The sequence below is a fragment of the Sebastes umbrosus genome, chromosome 9 (genome assembly GCF_015220745.1).
Source record: "Sebastes umbrosus isolate fSebUmb1 chromosome 9, fSebUmb1.pri, whole genome shotgun sequence".
NCBI lineage: Eukaryota > Metazoa > Chordata > Actinopteri > Perciformes > Sebastidae > Sebastes > Sebastes umbrosus.
The window spans coordinates 25,354,185-25,381,594 of record NC_051277.1 but is presented as its reverse complement, the minus strand read 5'-3'; the positions used below and the strand labels follow the sequence as shown (position 1 = coordinate 25,381,594).

Below are 27,410 nucleotides of genomic sequence, written 5' to 3'. Positions count from 1 at the left end.
ATTTCAAAAAATTGTCTCACTACAATGAAATGGCTTCTATGGGGACTAACATCATCACACATAAATAAAGTTGGGCTCATTGGATCCACAAGAGTCTCAGCTCTACAGTGATACCCAATTTATGTAATTCCAATACTATTTATGAACCCCAGTATGCAGAAATATTCAAATACTCCATTTTTAGAACAGAAGAAAAGAATACATTTATACAGCATTCAAAAAAACTGCATGTTCTTTGCCTAAAACTGCATGTGATTATCATAAATTGGGAATGTCTGTAAAGGGGAGACTCGTGGGTACCCATAGAACCCATTTTCAGTCACATAGCTCGAGGTTAATGGTCAATGGACCCCTTTGAAAATTGACGTGCCAGTTTTTCCTCTGCAAAATTTAGCGTAACTTCGTAGAGTTATTTAGCAATCTTCGTGAAAAGCTAGGAAAAATCTGCCCGCAACAACCTCTGAAAGACAGAATAGTCGGGCCATCAGAGTTTTAAGGGGTTTAACTTCTCTGTTTCCTTTGGTGATGACGTTTGCAAACTTAGCAAGTGAGGTCAAACTGTGTGACACACTTCACATCCGTGTTGATTTTACACTCGCGTCTTGAAGAGAGACGGAGCTCAAACTGAATTTACCTATATGGACATGACATGTTGACTTTAATTAATGAACAGTTTAAACCAGAGTCCATTCACATTTTCAGCACGTTTGCATCCAGAGCAAATTACAATTAGCGTAAGCTCATTGTAAGCTTAAACTCCCTGTCTGTCAATATTGTAGACGGCTGGGCGGGTAACGGAGTGCAAGGGTCACAACTGCTGCATGCAGACAATGGCTACAGTGCAAATGACTGTGTCTGCACTCCAGGAATGTTTAGGTGTAATAGAGAAGTGCTTTCGTAGCACTTCTGTGTTAGCGCTAGGGAAACAAAAAAAGGGGGGAATTAGGGCACTGCATTGTTGTCACAGTTTACAATATAACCCAACAATTAGCGGTGCTACTTGCTATCCCCAGCGTCCAGTGTGTTAATAGTCTTGGGCGGGTTCCAGTATTCCATTACTGAATAATTGGACAGCAGAGCGGGCCATCGCTGAGCCCCTTGCTCTTGCCAAGGGAGAGGTGAAAGCCTTATTGATCCCGTGTCTGAATCTCTGATCAATCAGCTCAAATCAGCCTCCGGGGACGAGGGAGGGAAAACAGGTGACAAAGGATATCTCTATGACTATGTATATATTAATCACAACAGGGGGAAGAGACGCGCGCAGCATCACAAGCAGAATCCGGCGCCAGTTTTCTCACTGAATTCTCAAATGGACGGGAAGACCAAGGGGACGAGTGTGTCAGTGTGGTCGGGCGCTCTGCTCGCTCGGTAAAGCCGCCCCCCCGACTCTCCAGGTGACATCAGTGGCAGAGGAGCCTGCTGTGGCTTCCTGTAATTGAGTTAAATAAATGATTGCGCTTCCAGTGGCGGCTGCCGCGGCCTTCAGCTTTATGCCTGGCTAGAGCCACAGCCGATTTAATTAATTTTTAATTAGGAGGGAAAATTGCAGGCCTATTCCACCGGGACCTTTAAGACATCTGTGCATTAGAGATAACATTCTTAAATACCCTGAGCCTCCCAACAGTGGGAGCTTTGAGCGTGGCTCGCACAGTCCAGGGCCACGGGAGGTAGACCGGGGTGCTGTAAAAGTTTTCTGAGTGCATGTCGGTCGCACTCGACGTGATCGGGGTTTGTTGATCGTTAGGGTGAATGTCACCGAGCCCTAGTGAGCTCAAAGCCTCAGACTTTGAGAAGATTTGGCCCATCCATCAGTCATGGAGTTTCATGTCGCTGCCACACGCGGCTTTAATTGAGTGATTGATTGGACTTTCCATCCTCCTGTCACACACAAACACTTACTGTATACCGGCGCAGGCGGCACACCATTAAATTGCGGACTCACACACAGCCCCCCTCTCTACCCTGATGAATATGTAGTGCTGTCCTATTTTGCTTCTCGCCGCGTAATTCCTCACACACTTAGCCTTTGTATGCTGTGGCCCGGGACTTGATGTATGGCAGTCATGGTGTGTAAGAATGTAGCGGGGCGGATGTTCAACAGCCTGTTGGAAGATGTTTTACAGCCCTGGCAAGCAGTATGTTGTCACAATGTGTTCAATATCACAACGCATCAAAAATTTACTGCAGGCTTCCAGCACTTTCCATTCATTGTGCTTTATCGCTATGGCGACACACATTGATCTTGGCAAATAATACTTTTTATTATTGAACATTACCCCACGCACTCCATAATCAGATTTATTTCCTGTCCGGCATGTCTGCGACGAGGCACATGAACAGAGGCAGACATAAAGGAGAGGATTCTTCCCTATATACTTGATGCGATAATATCCATGAAGAACACTTTATCTGAGGAGGAGATGGTATCTGCGTTTGTTATGCCTGAGAAAAACACCTGACCTTCTCTTGGTGATACAGGCTGACAAGTTCTTAAAGAAATATGGGAGACGATAGCAAAAAAAAAGCCTCGCGTTTGATCTCGCGGGGTGTCACAGACCATCTGATCATTTTCTGGCTCGCTTTCCGAAGGCAAGTGAGGATGAAAAAGGAGGATAATACAACAACAGGGCTATTAAACCACTGTAGAAATGCGAAAAATTGCTAAATCAATCTGCCATTAATGAATTCCAAAGAGCTGATGGGACTATTATCAGTGGTAGAGATCTGTCTCTCCTCTGCAGAGCAGCACTGTGTTGCAGTGTTCCATTAACAAATGTGTTTTTGGAGGGAGCATTTTGTTGGAAGAGCTGATGGCAGAGCATGGAAGTGCCTAATTAGGCTGCTGTCCAGGAGGCTGTAGTGTGTGTGAGAAACGCCCCATCTCTGGCATTTAATCTAAGCCTGTCACATCCACTTTGCCTCCCCCTCAACCCACAGAAGCACTCTGAATGAATGGCTGAGGGGACACCTGAATGCATTGCTGTAATTTCCTCTTTGCGGGATGCGGGGTGATATGCCTCTCACATGACACCGGCTGGTGGTCCTCCGGGCCGAACCCTGCGAAAACCCACGAAAAATAATGAATGAAGTACCACTGTGTGTATATGTGAAACAAAAGTGGAAGTGAAGGCACCACGACAGGTAGAGAATAAGTTATAATTGGAAGAAGCAAACAACGACTGCGACCCAATTATTATTTTTTTTACACAGTTTTGTTTTGCCAAGTGACAGACTTGTAAATTGAAATGTCTTCTATTGATCGCAACATATCAATGAGACGCAGAATGAAGACAACACGAAAACTGCAAAGACAAACACTGGTGTCAAACGGGGGTGTGGCTGACAGGCAGGCAGGGAAAAACAACATGCAGCCTGATGAGAAAACAAGAGATTTTTGAAACACGTTATTTGTCAAATGATCTACATGTGTTTGTTTTTCAGTGACGAACAACAGAAATTTTAATGGCTTAAAGGGTTGATTCAGCCGAATTACAAAAAAACTATCAAACAAACAAAATATACCTGCCATCACCCCAAAACAACGGAGGACTTTGTGGTTCGCACAGCACTGAAAAATTAGCACCATCGACATCTCTTTGCAAAATTTCTGTCCACATTACTGTGGATAATCTGCCACTAGCTGTGAACAGTTTTCACTGGAACTACTTTCTAATAAAGAAATAGTCCCTAAGAGATCTGTGTGTTTTATCTAGAGAGTATAGGAGATGCTTTGTCTGGAAAGTCATACTGCTGTTGAATTTTTTCAAATGTAATTTTTCAATACTATCTGCACCACATATGACATCCCATTCTCCTCCATGGAATTGGCGTTGTAGCATGCATTACACGTTCTTATCCCAACTCGTCACATACTGCCACTTTGTCACGCCCCTTGGTGTCACTTTAGGTTTAGGTAACAAAACCACTTAGTTGGGTTGGGTTAAAACTACTATGTTTGTAAAGTGAAAATGAAACTGAACGTTGTGAACACGGAACACGAACGAACAGCTGATTGTGGTGTGAAAATGAATCTCAACACAAAGGACACAAACAGCAGTCTCCTGGATGAAAGCCTTGTGTTTGTTTGACCCATTCACCTCCCCTCCCGCCTGCTCTTAGTGTGTCTTTTCCCTCTTTAAACTACGTCACCACTTTCCCTGAGCATCTCATAATTATTTTTGGTAACGGGTGAATCAACCCTTTAACTACTGGGCTTTAAAGTCAATATTGCACTTTGTTTTCAAGTTAATAGGTCACTTAATGCAAATCAGAAAAAATAAAAATATTGACTGTGATGGTCTGTTTTTAATCGACAGATGACCAAACTCCATCCAGAGGAAAACTGTAAGATATGATAGAAATCTGAAAGAAAATTTCAAAGCGCTAAAAAATAGTTTCTTATTAGTGATGTGTATCATGGAGACAGTTTCAGTAGCTCTGAGTTTTGTTTTTAATTTTTACTTTTCTGTTTGTGTAGGGATTAAAAGAAATGAGATATGCCATGTTGATACAGTGAGTGAGCTTAGCAGGTGCTGGAAGGCGGATGATTACTTTAATTACTGGCTGTTTCCCCCTCCTCCCAGACTTGGTATTAAACTAAGCTAACCATTGCCTGACTGTAGCTTCATAGCCTACATAACGGACAGATATTGAGAGGTATTGTTATCGATTTTATACTCCAACTCTCAATAAGAATGTGAATAAGCATATTGCTTAATGTAGTGCACTGCTAATTATGTTTACATATTTTAAATATGTAAATGTAACCAAGTCTAAATATGCCTCTAACAATAACTAAAAAAAATAAATCTCAAGGTCTGGGATTACCACAGTAAATCCTAAAGTGATATCCTGGTTCGAGGATAAAGACAATGTATTTACACTGAATATCTTATTGGTCTTTGGCTGTAGATAATGAGTGACTTCACTCAGAGAAATAATACACAGACACACAATAATTCTTTTTCTGTACCAATATTATTGAAAATTTCAACAATTAACCCCCACATTAACTCAGAATGAAAAATAATAACAAATGAATAAATAAAATGAAAATAAAAAATCTGGCCAGTAAATGTTGAAGTTTTGCTGCAGCTTTAGTCTCTTCATTTAGTTGTGCACAACTACAGTCCTTATTTTAGTTTAGTCCAAAAGTCATTTTAGAGGTGGTCTTCCCAATCCCAGATGATGGAAAGATCTTACTGGTGTAATAGTAGGAATGAAAGCCAAGTCCTGCTCAGGCCTGGAGTCCAGAATCCAGATGTGCAATCCAGCAGCCACGGTCGCTCCTGGCTTTAGGAGTCTATGTAGAGTGGAGCGGCTCCTCTCCTCCTTCACACCAGACACCTCTCTCAATGACCGGGCTATTTCAACAGAATAACGTTTTCAGACACCACGTTGTAAAATCCCCAGGTCTGGATCTTATGTTCCTTTTCTTACAGAGAGCTAACTTCTCGTCTTCTCCCTCTACAGCGAGCAGCGAAAAGAAAACACACCGCGCTGTGCATCTGCCACCTAGAGGTCATTACTACCAAGCTTTCGCCAACTGCTGCAAAACGTTGAAAACAAATGACTCAAGCCAAACAAAGTGTCTCAGCCTGGTCTATCTGTGTCTGATTAGGCAGTGAAATAGAAAACTCATAAATCAATTCAACACTTTTCTTCCAAACTTAAATTCAAGTGAGCTGGTAAAATTAAACTACATGTCACATTATGATAATTATGATTATGATGATAATGTTGATGAAGATTTTGGGTGGGTTACGTAAACAGATGTATTGTACATATAATAACTTTTGCAATACTATGGAGAAATGTAAAATTTGGTAAGATGTTGAAATGTCCTTTGTTTTGAGTAGCCCTTGAACCTCTCAGGTGAGTATGGGAGAGGGGGCGGGGCTATAAATAGTGGAAAGACTGACTTGAGAGCGCGAGGAGCAGGTGAGATAGTTAGTTAAACCATATTGCAAGTTCTATATACTCTGTTAGCTTTAATGAACAACAGTTAATTAAGAGCCGGGAGGTTTATATCAGTGTGTAACTTGTTAAAACGGGAGAGTAAGCCGTGTTTTGGAGTTGTTTTCAGTCAGTAATTCTGCTAAACTGGTGCCGTATAGCCAGGTGTGGACCTGTTGCTAATTAGCTAACGCTTGCATTCTCGCTTGCTGGGAGGAGAGAAACGAAACAGTTTCTGAGTGAGTATACGGCCAGTATGGACACTGAGAAATGTCATGATATGAACATTTATAGTTAAAGGGACTGTTTGTAACTTTTTAAGTGTATAAATGTAGCGGGTCGCCACACATGCGCGCTCGCATATGCGCGTTCGCGTGTTATCGCTCAGCTCACGCCACCTCTAGACGTGAACACGCGCTCACTCCACACTGCAGAAGAGTTAGTTTAGCTCTGAGAATATCTAGTGAATGTACAGTGGACGTTTGTGCAGAAATAAATGCTGCAGCTCCTCCAGACCAACAGAGGTTTCCCGTGTCTTGTGAAGTGACGGAGCTCCTCAGCGAGTAGCGCTACCGTCTCGTTACCTACCGGGTGCCTGTGTCTCCTCTGCTCTCTCTGGCTGCGGGCAGAGAGAGCAGGGAGACACGCTGCAGAGCCCCGCTGCATCAGCCTGCGCTGAGGCAGGAAAAGCCAACACTAAGATCAGATCTAAATCATGTTCATGGAGAGACCTTCGTCTGGTCAGCTAACATTACTGCCAAGCAGCTGAAATATAGAGTGATATTGTGGTTTTAGCTGACGTGTGTCGCCTCACTGTTTTGAGTGATGCTCGTTCAGGTATATTTAGAGCGAGCAAGCGCGAGCTTGAAACTGACTTTCGTTGATTTCACGGCCACAGGTGTCGCTGTTAAGAAGCATTTCTGAAAGTTACAAATAGTCCCTTTAAAAGATAGAAGTTCATTAGTGTTTGTGAATCTCACCTACACACGTGGTGCTGCAGTGGAGATGCTCAGGACAGCATGCCAGAGAAACCTGTGTTTTGCACACAGGCAGAGCCTCAGGATGGGTCTCTGGGTTTCTTCATCGCACAGCTCACTGCTGGACAGAGTAAGTAAGTAAATAAGTAAAGCTTTATTTATATAGCACCTTTTAAAACACACCGTTACAAAGTGCTTCACACACAAATGAAACATCAAACAATGATGAAAACATGGAAAAATTACAATATGACACACAGAAACAATGAGAAACAGATCAAACAGAAACAGACAAATACACATGTGGATGAGGCCTATAGAAAGGCTTGCCTATAGAGATGGGTTTTTAGAGGCAGCTTAAAACAGTCCAGAGATTCAGCAGCTCTAATAGATTGGGGAAGGTGATTGCTGAGGGTTGGGGCTAACACAGAAAAGGCCCGATCACCTTTTGTTTTGCAGTTTGAGCGGGGGATGGATAAAAGGCAGAGATTAGAGGATCAAAGTGTTCGACAGGTCGAAAAATGGAACTAGGAGATCAGAAATGTAACTGGGGGCGAGGTCATGCAGTGCCTTAAATGTAATTAGCAAGATCTTAAAGTTGATTCTGAATTTTACAGGGAGCCAATGGAGGGATGCCAGTTTGGAGTTTCGAAAGACTGTTACTGTAACAGTTTGCTGACTTCCAAGGAGCAGTGAGTACAGACAATATTGTCCTTGAGGATTTAAAATGAGCTCCAACAAGCACGCCAACGTTGTGGTACCACAACCTGAATTATAAAATCAATTTTCTTTTCTTTTCTTTTGGGTCACCTGGATACTTTAGAGGTGTGAATGTCATAAACATGTTGTGTTGTTGCATGTTTGATAGTAATGTAGGGGTGTAAAGATTAACCGATATGTAACGGAAATCGATACAATAGTCTTAGATACAGCTACATCGATAAAACTATGAATCAGACTCAAATTTTGAGGGGAATCGGTCAACAATCGATACGCCCGTCATAAACCGATACAGTCAGAAATAACTCCACTTGAGCCGCTTTTCACGTTATGTGTTTGTATGACATGGATGTGGTGAGGAAAGAGAGAGTGCAAGGTTTTGTATGCGGGAGGCTAAGCCGGGTCCTAGTGTCCTAATATAGCTGTATGTTCAAATATACGGTGGTGTGAAAATGGTCGGCAAATAGCTATATTTGCTATATAATAACAAATAGCTGGGTACAGATGGTGTCAACACAATCCTTAAAGTCGCAGTGAAATGACGTCTGTGCATCAAGTGTTTCCAGTAGATTTTGATTGCTGTCTTAGTTATTTATATATACAGTATGTATGTATATACTGTATAAACACACATATAAATAAATAATAAGGATCTCACCTTATGGTTTCACAATGTAGGACACCATGTCACTAATTCAATGCGAGCAACAGTTGAAATTAAAGATTATTATTCATTAAATTACAACCATGGCCAATGAGCCACAGTGAGCCATATTGTTATTGGAAATATATGACAAGTCATGAGAATTCTATGAATTAAGTCAAACTGAATCGGAGCGAAGCCGAATCGTATCGAAGCGGTGCTATATTGAACTGTATCGAATTGTTACATGGTTAACTTAACTGTATTGTTTTTGTAACTTATCACAGACGATGTATCAAGCTGTGTACCGAATCGTCATGAGAGGAAAATATGCACACTCCTATAGCAATGTGATTCATGTGGTAAAATAATAATGGCTCAGTATGAATGCATGGGAGTTTTAAGCTCACAGCTATCTTAATTTTAATTACATCTGGATATGTTTGTAGAAACATTTCTTTCCAATGACCCAGTAACTCGCTCTGAGCAGTTTTCATTATTATGACTTTCTTCAAAAGAAAAAGAAATGTTGCCGTTTAGTTTGTCAAATGTTATATTTTTGTATTTGAACAGTGGCAGAAGTCCCTTGAATTGTTTGTAATTTGGGTGAACCAACCCTTTAACAAGCCAAACCCCTGGCCGTGAGTTATTTGTATGCAACTGGTGCTGCTACCTCCCTGGCAGGAGTAGTTAAAATCTGTATTTACTGATTCCAGCCTCATCATCTGTATTCCCCCTGCTCAAGTCCTGGGAGAGTGCTGCAAACATAAAGCAAAACACTTTGCAGTGTCAGTGCAGGTTTCCATGTGTTTCCCCGAGGGATCCCGCCTCTCATGCTTGCTCCATGGTCACTGACAGCATTAACACTTGCAGGTAGCGAGCTCTTCGGCCTTTACATAGAAAAGCTCCCTCCGTGGCGCTGGGCTTTAATAGACGATAATGAGTAGGAGGGCGGGCCAATGCGATTTAATAGCTTCAGATGGATGTTTGTACAGTAGGACGAGGAAAAGAGGCAGCGACATCAGCACCTACTCACACTGACACTGAGGTGACCTTCTCCATAGTAACGGAGGAAATGTCATCTCAATTAGGCCAATCACATGCTCCGTCTCTGTCACGGCTGGCCAAAGGGACTCGCTGAGGAGTTTTGACAGCTGGATGCTAAGAGCTCAAATTGCTCCATTCGAAACAATTTGATTTGAGTCTAAATGAATCCAAAGCTGATTCATACAATCTGCTGTTAAATGCACTGGTGGAATAAAAGTCCATACACTCCCATTCATCCCCTTTTATAGCCTGTCATATTTATATGTCTTAGCAAGGAGAGTTTAAATGAGGAGATTATAAATACACTGACATCCTTATGGTTTAAGTTTAAAGCAGCAGTGGGTAGAATTGGAGCAAATAGGATTTAAAAAAAGGTATTTTTATAAAACGGTCACTATATCCTGACAGTAGTGTATGAGACAGGTAATCTGAAAACAATCCGGTGCGTCTGTGTCCTCTGGTGTCCTCCGATGCTCCTAACAGCATCTGCAGATTTCACAGACCGGATTAAAACAGCCAATCGGAGCCTCTGAGAGGAGGTGTAGGAGTCTAGTTTTCTCTCAGAACACTTGAATTACAATATGCTGAAAGGTTATTATGGAATTTTTGCCCAGTGATGCTTAAAATATTCTGCCTACTGAAGCTTTAAGTATAAAAACAGTTTAGACTGCAGCTGATCTTTATCTTTGCCCGTGACACCAACCTGCTACGTTAACCCCAAACCAGACTTTCATTTAAATCATTCAGGTGCCCTGTCAAGGCATTTCTAATTTTAGTTTTAATCATTGAGCTGATATATCTGCATTGTTAAATCAGAAACCTCATATACCTGTTAAGCCGCATCGTTAATCAACTGGTAATCATTTCAATATTCATTTTCTCCCCGGCCATGAAAAAGCCTCCCAGATACTTAGATATGCACCCATGAGCACACACACACACACACATACACACACTTTCCTGTCTCTTTCCCTCTCACACACACACACAAACATACGCAGACTTGTTCAAATCAGAGCGTCGCACCCTCACATGCCTATTAAACAACAGAAAATGGCGACCTTGGTTTCACACGGAATATGAAATAAGCCGGGCCATTATTTCGTTAATGCAGAGTACGTGTAGCCCTTCAAGCACTTTAGTTTCTGCCTTAACATTTAACCATTCTTTATTACTTGCTGACTAGGCTCAAGACAGCAAGGTCAATTACCGAGGGTTCCCCTCAGAAGGTACTTTACTTAGCTCATCATTTTGCATCAAGTCTTCAAATGTAGCCAGAACGACCCCTTGTAAACGCCAGGCGGGAGGGATTAAAGACAATTCCTTTTGTTTTGATACACTACTGTTTTTGCGATTTTAGCCGGAGCTGGGGAGCGATACGCGGGAAGGGAGAGCGCCGTAAAGAGGGTTTAAGATCTCGCCGTATTAAAATATTCAACACGCCGCCTCGAAAAGAGGGTCACTACATGAAAAATGTTATAGAGCACATTATTTAAGGCTTTGGGAGAAGAATAGCCGGCTCCCTCAGGCTACATTTGGAGGGGAATATGAGGTACGTCTGCAATTCGCGCTGCAGTTTAGGTCTGCACAGAACAGGAGATTGTAAACAGCAAATACCCATGAAATTATTTGTGTAGGCCGCCGACTTAATGACACCAGGTAACACAACACTAATCCGCCCCCCCCCCCCTACACAAACTCCCTCCAAATCTATCTCATAAATGTATGCATGCGCACACAGAATCACACACACATTTGGCTCGTAAATTTCAAACCTTGCACTATACCTGCAGTAATCACAGCTGCCATGCATGAGGTACTCTACCCCGACCATAATCAAAGGTCACACGTGAGAGAAAGAAAAAAACGCACCACTGTAATTGTTACATGCCTAATTTAGTAGAACATTGCATAAGCTTTGGGCTGTTGTCTGCCATTGATTTATGTTATTGCAGCCCTATTGACTTTCATAACAGCATTCAGTGAGCTATTCCCCTCTAATGTTTACTACACTGGATATGCCTATTACATCATACTTGCCTACAATGAATGAAATGCACTTTACCTGCACGATAGGAGCTATTGCTACTTATTGCCTAAGATAAAAATGTTTGTCTCACAGAAAGCCGAATTGCCAGAGACCCCCCTTTGCCACGGCAGCTGTAATGTAATGCTTTAGAAGAGGTATGATATTAGAGGAATTTTTCATCTATTGTCCTCTGACAACTGCTTCTGGCTCCCCCCCTAAAGGCATTCGCCAACATGAATTTGAAAAGCAGACTCAGCTGACGTTATTTCCTATTTCGCAGACAACCCCAGCACACGCTGGATACTAATTAACTGGACATTTAGTTCTGTCAGAAGCCGGCAACTAAATGCCCAAAGCTCCCGACAACTCAAAAAGAAATCATTCTTAAGCTGCGGTTAACAAAAATGTCATTTATGAAAAGGAAGGGTTTAATAGCGTTCCTGCTCACATTTAAATGTGCACCATTCACAGCTCGCTACAACTTAATGGCCTTTTAAGTGAAGACAGCTTTAGAAAGAAAGCGCCGTGCAATCCTTGAATTTTATTATTTTTATTTTTCCGACGTGATCTTGACACGCACTAAAAGAAATATGTCTGTTATTTTGCTATGATGGAAGCGGTGTATTATTTTGTATTTTTTTTTTTTTTGGGATGTTAACAAGGTTAGGAATGAATGTAAGGCTAATGACGCTGGTAAAAGATAGAAGAGCGGATAAATAATGTGTATTATTGACTAAGATGCAACTTCTGGAGTAAAAATGCAGCGCTATTGATTTGCTATTTGAGTTTTGACATCAAACTTAATGCTCCCTACCTTGACAGTAAAAGGGTGAGGACTTGGAAAATAGATGGGAATCGGCTCAGGTTGAGTTCTGCCTGGCAGAGGCACTATTGAATCCAACATGTCAAACACAAATGGCTGCTTTGACAGTGCTAAACATAACCCTCTTGTGCTCCACATCATATTGACAAACATCACCCGAGTCGGGCTTATTGGCCCCGGCTTCCCCTGCTGCTGGTCTGTGTTTGATGAGGCCACCGTGTTAGCTCAGCCTCTCAGCAATCATCGGGTGCTACAGCCCGCCTTACAGGGTGTAAAAGCACCTCTATGTCTTGCACCGTGCGCTACATTTGTATGACAAAACAAATATCAAAAAACCTTCACACGGGTTGTAAAAGCAGAGCGACAGCAGATCCGCAGAACTGAGCCTCTGCCCCGGTAATTCGCCTCGGGCTCCGTGTGGTTTCAATCATTGTCAATCATTAAGTTTAATGCACTTCGGAAGACCGGGGAGGACCCGTGTCACCGCTCTGAGCCGCTCAGCCCTCCTGCCTCTGCTCTGCACAGGAAGACAAAAACAACAAACCCTAAATCACAAGCTCCTCTGAATATAATTACTACTCTCTGGGTAATTCCCCAAACCCTTTTGTTCCTCTGCCTTCGCTCTCTTTAGATGTGCTCATTTGAATAGGAAGCAGAAAAAAAAAAAATCATGTTCCTTTTAATATATGATGTGTTTTCTTCCTTGGACATTATTATGGAGCCCTTACAGAATGGTTGTAGGAATAAAAACGTCATTGAACATAAAGCTCCGACGTACCGTAGGGCTGCAGACACTGACTATGCTAATGAATGCTCCATGCAGCCTCATTATGAGCCGTGGAGAGAGGTCGTTTTTTTTCCTCGGCTATTTTCCCGATGAAGTATTGCTCGAGGTGGGGAAGTGGGCCGAGGTCCGCTGGTGCGCTGCTTCAGAGGATTGTAAAGGAAAAAATTGAGTAAATGAAGAGAGTGCAATCATTAGTTCACGTGATTTATATATGTGTATTAAAGGTCTTGGTGTGCGTGTCTCCTGCAGGGTGTTTTGTGTTCACCAGTTGCTGACAAATGAACAGCAAATTAGTTTAAGATTAAAAATCTGTGGGCATTTTATGGACATAATTATGGCTTGAGTTTCGCTCGCCACTCCAGGGACCCTGTGTGGTTTGAACATCCAGTACAAAAGGGGAAAAAAAAGACATCCTGTTTTTCTTTTCCTTTTTTTTTCTGCAATGTGATCCACATGGCCTACAAATTAGATGAGTGAGTGTACCATCTATAATTTTATGCACAAGTTATCCGTATTTTTACGCAATAAGCTCAGGGTGAGAGACAAAAACTGAGCATGCCAATTAAGACACTCACTTCCAATCTTCTCCCTTTCTCTCTCTTCTAGTCTTTATTTTCATCCTGCAACCTCTTCTTCTTCTCCTGATTATTTCTGATGCTGCAATCTTCTCCCCTCCCCCCCCCGTTCCCTGTCAGCATCTCAACCTCATAATTAGCCGGCATTAATTAGATGCACTGGCATAATTGTTAATCATTGGTTACGCTGGAAACATCTTGGAGAATGAACAGAATGCCAAGCGAGGAGGGAGGAAAACAACGGCTCTGTGTAGCAAGAGAGAGAGAAAGGAGATACACAGGGAGGAAGAAGAATTGTGTGTAGATGTGGAAAAGGAAAAATGCAACGAACAAGAGAGCTTTGCTGGTTTGCCAGAGGAGACGGCACATGCAGCTCTGAGTTCAGGCTGGGAGGTAATTCATTAATGACTCCTCTCTTATCACCTGATATTATTACTGCGTGCGCTCCAGAGGAATGGTGGTGAGAATTTAAAGCAAACCCAGCCTGAAACGTGGACTACAAACACATTTAACGATGAACGGCACGAAATGGAAAGTCGTGGCGATAGTTTGCTTATGAAGTCCCCTTCGGCTCGCTGACACTGACAGCACCAGCGCCTGTCCATCTCCGATTACTGTCTAATCGAATTCAGCCTCATGTCTGGCTGCTCCCGTGGGTCTGCTCCGGTGGTCGACTCCTGTGATAAAACATAAAAACAAGACACCGCCATTTCATTGTGGAACGAATCAAAGGGGGACATCAAAAGACCCGCGTCGCCTCTCTTTAGCTATCACTCTCTCTTTAGCTATCACTCTCTCTCTCCACCTATGTTTCTCTTTTTTGCTTCTGTTTATGAACTTGTTTGCATTCTCCCTCCGCCTCTCCCCGACCTCCAATCTTTTCCTCGCTCCATCTCTCGGCGTCTTGACGGTAGCAGTCGACTGAGCGTAGGTTTGTGTCATCAGGAGTCAGGCGGCATCCTGCAGAGGTTACATGGCTCATTCTTTATTCTCCATGTCAACTGCCCGTAAATGTTTATAGCTTTGTGGTAAGACCTCGGCTATTCAAATTATCTTGTCACAATGCATCCCTGAGCAGGAATAAAGCCCTCCTTTATGGGGAACTGTAAACAGTTGCTGTGTGCTTCATGGGGAACAATACCCATTTATAAGAGTCCAGCAGAGGCCATGTCCATAGGGGACAGTAAACTTTTCTATGTTTTTTCTCTCCTTTAGATTTCCTGTTTCTTCTCCCCTGTAAGTTCTTCCCTCCTCTGGTTTTCTCTTGCCTTTCTCACCCCTCCTTTCCCAGGGCTTGGTTGAGATCAGGCCCGGGTTTTAATGAGAGCTACATGCCTCAGTCTGAGCCCTCCTCTCTATGCAGCTCCATGAGCCTCGTAATCCGCCATCGATCCTGCCATGAGTTGTTGCTGTCAGCTTTCCGAAATAACAGAAAAGAAAAACAAAGCGCCATTCCAATTAGTCCACGTTATAATTGGGTATTATTACAGTGTCGGAGCGGGACTTGTCGGAGCGTGACGCGTGTCACCGCGTCCCCCCCTCACAGCAAAGCCCTGCCGAGAGGTCGCGAGTGACACGGTGCCCTTCTTGCCAAAGCCACATCCTGCCCTTCTTGCCAGCTCATATCCACGAGCAGAAAAGCTCTCGCCGCCACAGCTCGCAACGCCGAGCCAAGTAAGCACTCCATTTGAATGTGACTATAATCCTAATTACATATGGACGACCATTTGGTAAAAACTCGCCCACTCGCTAGATATATATATAAAACGTATATCTGCTGGAATGGACTTGTGAGAAATGTCCGCTGACTTGCTTGAAAAATGCTCAAGGACAGGCGAGGGAGATAACCTTTCTGAGGAGCAGCGGTGTTACAATACGCCTTTCAAAGCTTTTGTCCCATCAGCCTGTCTCACCTTTGAGTAATTCACCGGACAACTTTTGATTCTTCGCTCTGCCTTCATGGTGCTGAGGTTGTACAATGGGATGAATTTGAATGACAAAGAGAATCGTTTAAGAAATGAACCACACACTAATTTTCTCTGTATAATAGCCTGATACGGCAACTACCATTCATTTATTATACATTTTCTTCTAAATATTCTTAAATCTAAGACACATTTGTGTGTAAACGGATGTTAAGTTACAATCTAAATACTAAAAAACGCTATTGTTTATCATTTAAAAGTATTGATAAAAAGAAACCTTTTTGGGACAGATGGGACAATTTAGACAAATTTGTTCCAGCAATAAATTTCCTTTTTGCTAATTTCAAAACAGAACTGAGTTTGTACTTTCTCTTTGCTTTTGAGTCCCATCTCTGATTCCAAGAAAAATGATCTTCAGAATATTGGAATTAACTATGCAAAGGCAGGAAAAAAAATAAATGTGAGACGTCCAGGACTCAAAGCCAAAGTAACATTTGGTACAAAAAATCACAAGTGTTAGGGAGGCTTAAATGAGTCTTCACACTCCTCCTCCCTAAAGCGTATTCAGAGAATTGAATTACACCCCTCTGGAGACAGAGAGAGAGAGAGAGAGACAGAGGAGAAAAAAAGAGACAGAGACGGATAGAAAAATGGAGTTTGCTCTGCCTTGCGCGGCTAGCAATGTGGAAATACAGTTTTCTGGCACTGCAAAGAGCAAACATCAGGACTATCAGCTCAGACGGAGCCGAGGCTGGCACCTATGCGGGAGTTACTGTACGTTGCCATGGCAACAACTAAACCAACTGATGATGCGAGGTAGCCTGATTGTCACAAACACGGTCACCGAGACCTGGCTGTCAAGCTGCTTGGGGAAAAGCACTCAGAGCACTTACAGGCCTGTTCTTTTCCCTCGGTTTACTGTACCCTTATCCGTCCAACTGCCAAACTCGGCTTCGTGAAGGACAGGCAAGTACGGGCGCACTTTTATGCCCCGTCTGAAGCGACCTGTGTAAATCTGTGTGGGCTGTTTCCAAGCGCCTCTGATTTGTAGCATCAAGTCTTCCGAGCCTTTGATGTGAGAGAAAAGCAAAGCACGCTGTAGCCGTACCATTAAAAATTGTTTTCCACTTTTTATGTGCTGATTAAGTATTCTGTGTGAAATGCCTCTCTGTTTTCTTGTCGGTAGCTACGGAGCCACAGACCATGAAGGTGTTTAATAAAAAAAGAGCACAGCGTCAGGCGATCTTTGCCTCCGCCGTCCCCCGAGGGAGGCAGGCGATGGGCAGCCGCCACCTGCCACTGGGAGCAATGCACTTTACTGGTGCCATGAAAAGACAGAGGCGGCTCTCCACAGGCCAATCAAACTATCCCAACAGCTGGCTGGCTGCCCTCCTCAGCCTTGCCCGCTCTCCATCTCCCTTCTCTGTGTCTCAATCTGTCCCCCCTCTCTGTGCATCTTTCACTCAAACGCACAATCCCCCCCCCACCACCACCCTTCCACACACGCAGTCCTTTCACGTCATCCGGCGGGCCAGGATGGCACTACAGAGAGCGTCTCCGTCCTCTTAACTCCCTCCCCGGCGACAAATATTTACTGTGCTGCCCTGATTTATTCTGGGTTAATTAGTGAAAGTTAAATAGCTATCATAGGCTTGATTCCACAAACACACACGTGCGCGCACACACACAATCGCACTGACAACTGGCTGTCTCACAGAAACTCAGTGCCAGCTCCTGACCTGCCCTCTAGCCCCCAAAGGTATAATGTGGTTTATTATAGACATGTGAAGACTTAATTAGATGTGTATAATGCATGCTGTCCGGGGACTGCTTGCTGTACTGCTGTATAAACCAGGCCGTGTATAAAACTGGCTGTGTTAACAGCCCGCATTAGTAAATCTCTTTGTGTGTTATGTTTGCGATGAGAGGCAGCTTGGTGGTAAAGCACTGCATGCTCCTCATTATGACAGATATATGTTGCTTTGCTAGCCAGGAAGAGGAAGAGTAAGGGGATGATTTCACACACTCACATCTTCCTCAGCTTTTTTGAATAATTGGCTCACTGCACGGTAAGGAAAACGGAACACTGTGAGGAGTTATAAGTAATGAGCATCATCATTAAACAAATACAACCTGACACACCTTTTGGCTCCCGATTTGACAACTCCGGCGGTGACAGCTGGCGCACTCGAATGCGTGTGCAAACTCCCTTCAAACTCAGCTAGCTCGCAAAAGAGAACTTCTAAGACTCCAGAGAGTTTCTACATCTCCGGCAAATCATTCAGCGGTGCTCAGCGCCCTGCCCTGGAGAAAGCCATAAAGATTAGCAGTTAGATTACAATCTTTACTACAAACAGTCTTTCCTAGAGCGGGAGGGCGAAAGAGCAGGCCAAAGCTGTGCCGATGAGGGAGATTAGCCCGGGCTGAAACAAGGGGGACAAAACAAATCCAGTCAAAGAGAAGAAGAGGCCAGTCACACAAAAGGAAGAGGTGAGAGACGGTGTAAAAAACGGAGGGATGCTGCTGACTCCAGGAAATATTTATGACTCACCGTGGACATAAAACTTGAGTGAGAGCTTCTGTGAACCAAACGGAAACAAAAAGAGGAGGAATCAATAAATCTATACAGGTTCACAGTAACACCAGGTACGCTGACATTTGTCACATGCATTATTGGCCCGTTGGACAGGACAGTGACCCTACGGGTGACGCCGCTGACCCTTTGTCCGTCTCTCGTCTTCAGAAATGTGCAGAACCCACACAAAGTACAGAAGGGCTATGATAGAGAGCGATGACTTCCTAATCCTTTTTAAAGGGATATGGGTATTATTCTATGTTTTATAGAATGTCAACCCATGAAAGGACCTAAACAAACAACGTATTAGTCCGTCTCTCAATACATCCAGAGCTCCCTAGGCGGTCTGTGGCAGCTGATTCCCACTGAAGAGGTAAATCTATGAAAACAGGTCACACATGTCTAGTTACATCTTTTAAAAAAGGCTGTCATTTCCTAAAACAGCTGGGCACTGTATTTTTTAACATACATTATTCAAACAGGAGTGAATAGGGCATTTCTTGGGGACTATTTTCAGCTGTGGATTAATACACAAACATGCAGAGAATATTTGTAGCAACAGGAAAGTTAATAAGGATTGAGTCAAAATAAATTTACAGTGCCCTTGTTCATTATAAGTAAGCAACATGTGAGGTTCATTGATGTGTTTTTAAGGCACAAGAATAAGGAATATCAGACATTGGTGATACTACTTATCAATTCATTGCTGGTTTTGGTCTTTTCGTGGGATTTGGTGACAATAAGAAAAATAAGATCACCAGACTTATCCTTTAATCTTTCTTCTAGATATCTCATAAATCAATTTGACATTTGAGGCATCTCTATGAATCATGTCTCTTGGTTACTATACAAGTTAAAATGATGTTCATATGTGCAGAAAATGAATTAGGTTGGGTTGTACAGCTGTGCCCTTGAAATATATACAGTAGTTACACATCCTGCTCATATTGTGTGTTGCTGTACTGTATGTACTGTGTGAAATTGCTGTTTCTTGACACAGCCTTGACATAGTCCCACCAAATGGCGTATGAATGACAGTAATTTGTAATTAGTAATTTGAAAGTCATTTTGCGTGCAGTCTCAATGCCTTTGTTGCTTTTGGTGTGTCATTTATAGTCCATGTAGTCTGTACTAACTGCAATGCGAACAGCGTGAATATGCTACGCTCAGAGCTAGTGACATAGAATAAATGTAAGAAAGGCCGCTTATGGTGGGCAGGAGGGGAGTGTCCGAGACCGGTGTTCGTGTCCCAAAGTGTTGTTGAGTTATTTTGAAATTACGTTAGTGACGTTAGTGACGTGTTGTCCGTACTTATGTTACTTTGTTTATGTATGTATTTTACTTAGCTTACTAACTTATTTTGAGCCCAACCATGATGTTTTTCCTAAACCAAAGTGGTTTTGTTGCCTAAACCTTATCTTTATAATCAGTTTCTGCATTCACATGTAGAATCTGTAGGCAACGGGACAAGGTTTTGGTATCAGAAGCGTTCTGGTTTCCATTTGTAGTCCAAGTAACATTGACCAATCACATTGGAGCAGGCTTTGGTTGAATGCAGGTAAACAGTCCGTGTGGAGAGCAAAAGAGGTGGAACGCATTGACCGAAATGCACTCTTGAAACCCACCGGCTGTCGTCTGAGGATGATTTAGCTTTTTATTGGTTTAAAATTAGCTTGTAAACTTGCTACTTGTGACACAATCTGGTCGTAGATGTCGTCTCTCAAGTTGCTAATCGGACTGTAAACAATGAGCAGCGCATGGAAGAGGAAGTCTCGGCCTGGATATCCACTGGCCACACCGAAGCCCCAGAAATATAGCGCCTTGCCCCAAGAGGCTTATCCGTCATCACACCAATAGCCGATGGGTTCTGAATTTTGAATTGCGGCTGTTTCGCGGTAACTGCATGGCGTTAAATGTCACGCGAAAAGCTGTTTTGCAACGTTTAGCGTCATCATGACACACTGAATGTCCTCAAAATGTTGTGCTATTTATACGCCTTCCCATGTGATCCGGTTGCTTGACAATAGGAATTCTGTATTGCCAATAGGTGTTCCTGAATTCTTAATCTTATCTAATCTTTACGGTAGTATTTGTATTTAAACAGAAATACTCTTATGAAATTTTCTTTTTGGAATCAATACATTTCCTCTTTGTCTTTCTCTTCTTCTTCCCCCAATGTTCCTTCCTTGTCTTCTTCTTCAGTTGCTGTGCTATCAGTTGTAACATCAAGACATTGATGTGCTTGTTTCTAAGGTGACTAGAGGGATGCTTTAATGCCATTTGTTCACTTGGCATGAAAAAAATGACTGAGAGTGAAATTGATTTTTCCAATCATTTTCTGCTAAAATTTAGACATGTACTGCATTTCTAATTAATGGATGAAAATCAATTTTGTAATGCAGCAAAACCCACAATAATCTAAAATACAAAGCGCAGCCCTTGTGGGTTTTTTTTTTTACTTCTTATTTCCTTCCAACAGGTACAGTCGTACAGCACAATCACATGTTTTGACATGACACAACAGGGTCAAGAGTCCTTAGGAGGCAGTCCGTGAGCTTCGGCATCCCAGAAATGTCCATACATTGTTACATTAAGTAGGAATAAGTCATCTTTTTCGTCCATAGGCCCAGAGCATGCATAGATGTACAGGGAGAAAAAATAACATGTTTATTTATACTTATATTAGGAGAGAAGAGAAGTATAAACAAAGTAAATAGTGATAATAAATCACAACAAGAAAAATAAATAAATAAATAAATATCAACAAAAATGAATAGAGGACTAAAAAATAAAAATCCCCAGGTTGTTACATATTCATTTCGTTCACATCAATTAAGAAAAGTTAAGTTATTGGGGACCACTTAGTTAAGAATACATCTGTCCTTAGTTGTAACCTTGCAGTGATATTTTCACTGCATAAATCATTTCAAATCAAACACATTTACAGGTTGGGCTGTACAGCTGTGCCCTTGCAATTTATAAAGTAGTCACACATCCTACTCATATTTTGTGTTGCTGTACTGTGTGAAAAGCTAGTTGGTATTGTTTCTTGACACAGCCCGGTCTCACCACATAACGTATGAATGACACTGTAATTTGATTTGTAAGTCGTTTTGTGTGCAATAACAACGCCTTTGTTGCTTTTTGCGTATCATGTGTACGTCCTGTGGTCTGTACTGACTGCAATGCAAACGCATCTGTGTGAATATGCTACGCTCAGAGCTAGTGACGTAGAAGAAAAACGGAGAAAGACTGTTAATGGTGGCCAAGACCGGTGTTCGTGTCTCAAAGTGTTGAAGAATCAGGCGGCAAACACCGGTTCTGAAAGGTGAAGCCAATGCAGAAGTCCCTTCAACTTGCATTCTTTCTAATAGCCAGCAGGGGGCGACTCCTCTGGTTGCAGAAAGTAAGTCTGATTGTATAGAAGTCTATGAGAAAATGAGCCTACTTCTCACTTGATTTATTACCTCAGTAAACATTGTTAACACGAGTTTATGGTCTCAATCACTAGTTTCAAGTCTTCTTCTTCTAGTAAAATATGGTCCCATTTAGAGTAAAACAGACCATAAAGCAGGGAATGCTTTAGGGCGTGGTTACATTGTGATTGACAGGATACTACCACAGCGTTTTCCAGTCTGGGAGTTGTCCGTGTTTTCGTCTTATAACTTTAACCCTTTCACAGTGTGTATTCAGTCCATCAAAGTTAATAATAACATTTTGATCACCTAAAAATGTCTTATTCAGTGTTTGGTTGTACTTAGCTCCACCCTCTCGTGTCACTTAAAACTTTAGTTCACAAACCAATGGGTGACATCACAGTGACTATGTCCACTTCTTATATTCTATGGTTTACGTACATATTTTACTTAGTTTACATACAGTTACAAACAGTTTTATATCTACTGTATGTCTGTGCACTACTGTAAGCTATATATCCCCTGCCGTTACAACTGTATGGTGTATCAAATATCCCTAATCTCAGCTCGATTTGTTGACACGTGTGGCAATGCTGTTTCACTTTCATTAACATTGTGAGATAGGGCATTTGTGCGACATTCATGTGGTGTCGGAATAATCGGAAATACGACTTCTCGGTGGGTAAAATTCACGTGATTCAAGTTGGAGCAACAATTCAAAACATGAAAGGTTTTGTCAACATTTAGGCCTACAAATTATTCTGCAGCACTTTCACCATTTAAATAATAATACTATACATGATGTCAAGTGCTTTTAATATCTTTCTACACCATAGTCTACAGGCATTGAATTGTGTTCAGAGATGCATGAGGGTGGGAGTGGGAGGAGAACAATGTCAAGCGATGAAGGTTGGGGTAGCCTAGTAGTAATGGCAACAACTTCAATCTACTTTCCCCCCTGGGTAACGACATGGTGTTAAATGACACGCGAAAAGCCTAAAATGCGCCATCATGACCCACTGAATGTCCTTACAATGTTGTGCTATTTATACGCCTTCCCATGAGATCCGGTTGCTTTACAGTAGGAACTCTGTATTGCCAATAGGTGTTCCTGAATTCTTAATCTTGAATCTTTACGGTAGTATTTCTATTTATACAGCATGCTATTCTGAAATGTCCCTTTTGGAATCAATACATTTGCTCTTTGTCTTTCTCTTCTTCCTCTTTCCCAAATATTCCTTCCTCGGTTTCTTCTTCAGTCGCTGTGCTATCAGTTGTTACATCAAGATATTGATGTGCTTGTTATCCTTCTGGTCTAAGGTGACTAGAAGGATACTTTTATGCTATCCGTTAATGACAGTGAGTGAAATTGATTTTTCTAATCATTTTCTGCTTTTTTTCTTCAAATTTAGACATGTACTGCATTTCTAATTAATGGATGAAAATCTATTTTGTAATGCAGCAAAACTCGAAAATTTAAAATACAAAGCACAGCCCCTGTGTTTTATATTTTCACAGCATAATCCACTTCAAATCAGGCACATTTTACATCTACCTCCAGGTGTCACAAAACTAATTGTTGTGGAAAATTTGAACACTATTCACTAAACAAACTGCTTAATTAGGTACAACTAAACACAGTCGATGAGTTGGAGCAAACAAATCCCAATGGACTAAGTGTCTCATAACAACAAACTAACATTTAATTTGTTGTCACTTTATTTAATTTCAGACGTCGAACAGCTCGTACACCTAATCCAAACTCGTCCGACTGTATGTTCCGCTCTCGACCGTGTTTACATACAGTTCCTATCATCGCAACAATAGTTGCTAAATTAGACAAACATGAACCCAGCGAACACAAACAGGCAAACTGTGATCATTACTTTCAGAGGTGTGTGGCTATGATTACAAGTGTGTGTGCGTTTGCCATATTTGTTTGAGCTTGGCCTGGATGTGACTGTCGGCTGTTGGCTGTTTTTGTGTGTGAGCACGCCGAAGCGAGAGCTGCACCCATTCATTATCCTGTAAATACAGCCTGAGCCAGAGCCATTATTTAGTCGTGGGATAAAAACAGTGAGAGCAGCTGGTGAATTTAGGGATTTACTGAACGCTAGAGCGAGCTGACAGAAAGTTAGTGTCCTCATTTTAATATATGATCATGAGAACGCCGACGGAAACAACAAGTGCCACTGTATAGTTTGGCAGTTATAGTGTTGTATTCTGATCAAATAAACAAATAAAAATACCATCATATATTTGGAATTGCAAATCCTTGTTTGCAGAAAACTCCCAAAACTTCCAATTTTACTATTGGGCTGAAACCATCCGTTGCTCATTCTACTGGATGCATTATTACCTTGAATCTTCCTGTCTTATGGATTCTAGTGCATGTAGCCCAGTCTAATTACCTGCCATTTTAAAGGGGACATATCATGAAAAACTCAGGTGCTAATACGGTGTTTCAGACAGAGGGTGAATACAGGTATATTCAGACAGACAGTATGAGAAAAATACAGTCCTGTCTCCTAAAGATTACGTTCCCATACAACAAACCTGGATTGTGAAATACTTTTCGAGGGAAATTTATTTTCTCATGGATTCCATTTGTTTTTGACGTATCAGAAAAAGCTGTTTGTAATAGGGCTGTCAAAGTTAACGCAAGGAAAAACTGGCATGGACATTTTCAAAGGGGTCCCTTGACCTCTGACCTCAAGATATTTCAATCAAAATGGGTTCTATGGGTACCCACGAGTCTCCCCTTTACAGACATGCCCACTTTATGATAATCACATGCAGTTTGGGGGCAAGTCATATACCACTTTCATACCAATGACCAGGGTTGGACCAGGGTTAACCTACCCTGGTCCAACCCTCCTCTTGCCAATTCAAACCAAGCTAGTCAACCCAGGTTGAACCCTGGTCAGGACAATTTAGATACGACCAGGGTCACATCCGGGAGCAATGCCTACCAATTAGCTCAGGTGTTAGAAATGGGCGGGGGGTTACATCTCTGGAGGATTATAGAGAGAGGGGATGATAGTGACATCATCAATTTGAGCAAAAACATAAAATGTCACAGAATGATGCATGTTTTTGGGATACAGTGTAAAATATAGTACACACAGCATTTTTAGCTTAATAAAATGTTTAACTATGTTGTACGTATGGACCTGTAATGTATGCAAAAAGATTAAGAGTATCTATTCGTCAACATGAATGTTCTTTCCTCTGTCTATCTAGTACCCATTTATCATATATTAGACTACATTGTGTTATCTCATATGATAATATATGCCACATTTAATGGATTGGACACTTCTGAAGACTGAAATGTATATTTCACTCACTCCACCATCCCAGCAAAGATTTACTACATATAGTAGGGCTATTAAAGTTTTTCAGCTAGACATGTGGCAACTGTTGGATAATATGAGTTTGTCCAAACATAATAAAATGAGTTTATATTTCATTTAGTTTGCTTATTACTTGATAATGTAATGAACCAGGACTGGGTTTGTTACTTTATAACAGATAGGACAGGCGACAGGCGACCCTGGTCCAACCCTGGTCTGACCCACCTCTGACCTCTCACCCCTCTCAAAGGCGAGTCGATCAATGCGGGTTAATCCTTTCATATACACAACCAACCCTGGTTCAACCCTGGTTGAGTCTTTGGTGTGAAAGGGGTAATAGTCAAACCATCACACTGACACACTGACAGCTGTTGTTGCCTGTTGGGCTGCAGTTTGCCATGTTATGTTTTGAGCATATTTCTTATGCTAAATGCAGTACCTGTGAGGGTTTCTGGACAATATTTGTCATTGTTTTGTGTTGTTAATTGATTTCCAATAATAAATATATACATACATTTGCATAAAGCAAGCAAATCTCCCTTTAAGGTACATTTTGAACAGATAAAAAATGTGCAATTAATTTGTGATTAATCACGATTAACTATGGACAATCATGCGATTAATCACGATTAAATGTTTTAATTGACTGAGAGCCCTAGTTTGTAATGATAGTCCACAGAAATCCGTGAAGGGAAGTGGATGGTTCAAACAAACACTAGACTTCCACGCAGGAGACCGCTGTTCGTGTCCTGTGTGAAACTAAAAGTCAAGTATTACTACTAAAAGTGTTTTAATTTACGTCCGTAGGTTAATAACATAACAAACATAGTTATTTTCGGCCAAACCATGATGTTTTTTTACTAAACCTAACCAAGTATTTTTGTTGTTTTGTTTTTTTCTTGGAAACGTAATTGAGATTGTAGTTTACTTGTATGGGAACATCATTTTGTTGGAGACAGGGTTGGAAAAATAAAGTGTTTTGACCATTAAAGCATGTAAACAAGTTCTTGTAGAAACCCAAAATGCAAGTATGAACTTGGAGTTGAGCATGATATGCAGCTTGCCTCGCACATACCAAAATGCTACCAACTCATCGTTCACCCCTTTCAGTTGGATTTCAAGCCCTTTCTCTTCATAGTCACATATCAGTCAACTACTTCTTTGTTCCATTCCCTCTCAATGGTTCATTCCAATTTCTGCACAATAACAGTTTAAAGCTGAAGTCGGTAAATTTGAGCAAATGTGATCAAAAGTAATTTTTATAAAACTGTCATTATATCTATAAAGTGTTTCAATAACCTTTTTATTATTTCTTTGCATCTTTCTCCCAATTGACTGATATAATTGGTATACACAGGGTCCATTTATTAAGATACTTAGAAGGAACATTTTTTGCAATGCCTTATAACTCAGTTCCCATAGAAACACTCCATAACCCCTCATTGACATACTTCTGTATTTTATACTTAATCTCAAACATAAATTGCTTTTCATGTCAAACCTGCATGAGAATTTTATTTCTTTGACGCGGCCCCTAAATCCTCTCAATTACAACATTAGTAATTTTTGAAAGAAAAGATGTTAAAACATTTTGTCTCCTGTTCTCAAAATGTGAGGATTTGCTGTTTTGTTTTTTGTTTTTTACAGTTTTATGTCACTGTAAATTCAATCCTTGGGCTTTGGACTGTTGATTAGAAAAAACAAGTTATTTGAAGATGTCAAATTTGGGCTCTAAGAAATTGTGGTGGGCATTATTTCCAACATTTTATAGACTAAATGATTCCAATCCATCCATACTAAAAAAAAAACAAAAAAAAAACCCCAGCTAAAATCCTGAGATGGATCTGTAACAGAATGAATGAATGTGAATGTGTCATCCTTACATTCGGATCTTGTTCCTTCAATTTGGAAATGAAAGTCTTTTTTTTTTTACAGTGTCACGATGAATTGTTCTTGCCCAAAACAAAACAAGGAATGCTAACGTTCACCTCAAGCAGCACTCTCCTGTGCTGAGAAATGAAGCCAACGTGAAATTTCCAAAAACTGCAGTTCATCAAATGGCCACTTGAGGCTGGCTCCAAAAGTGAATCAATCCCCATAGATCCCCATGTTAAAATGCCCAACTTTACAGTAGGAACAAACATGTTAACATGCCTGGAATAAAAACAGTTTTGGTCTCTATAGCTAATATCACCTTATTTATCAGTTATTTTTGTCTTTCTTTCTTTCTTTCTGCTTGGTTTGTCATTCATGTGTCAGTATGTGTTAACATGTGAGTTGTATACGTGCGTGTTGTGTGTCAGCCAGATTTTGGGTTGACGGTAAAACTATAACGCTATCTTATTTTGTTCTGTTTCTCACTGCTAGTCTTTAGTTACTTTTGAAAGAAACAAGTGGATCAAATTAAGTTTAAGAAGTTTAAGTTTCAAATCATTATTCTTGCAGATGTCAAACTTGTCCTTTGTGTTCAGTTAGTGCTTCATCAAAAACTAAGCTGAGAGAAGTTGTTCAAGGTCTCGCCGTTGCATTGTTTCTGTTGAGGCAAATATGAGGTGATGGATATTGGCAAACAACCAGCACCT

General features: G+C 41.4%; 1 long non-coding RNA gene across 3 annotated transcripts; it reads left to right on the top strand.

The window, feature by feature from the left end:
• The first annotated feature begins 5,876 nt into the window (after positions 1-5,876).
• LOC119493818 lies at positions 5,877-26,960 on the top strand. Of its 3 annotated transcripts, none has more exons than XR_005208028.1 (3): positions 5,877-5,940; positions 7,550-7,624; positions 26,764-26,960. It is a non-coding gene; the product is annotated as an uncharacterized LOC119493818 (long non-coding RNA). The 3 variants fall into 3 exon arrangements; XR_005208027.1 differs by lacking the exon at positions 5,877-5,940 and adding an exon at positions 6,904-7,062; XR_005208026.1 differs by lacking the exon at positions 5,877-5,940 and adding an exon at positions 6,904-7,066.
• The last annotated feature ends 450 nt before the right edge of the window (positions 26,961-27,410 follow it).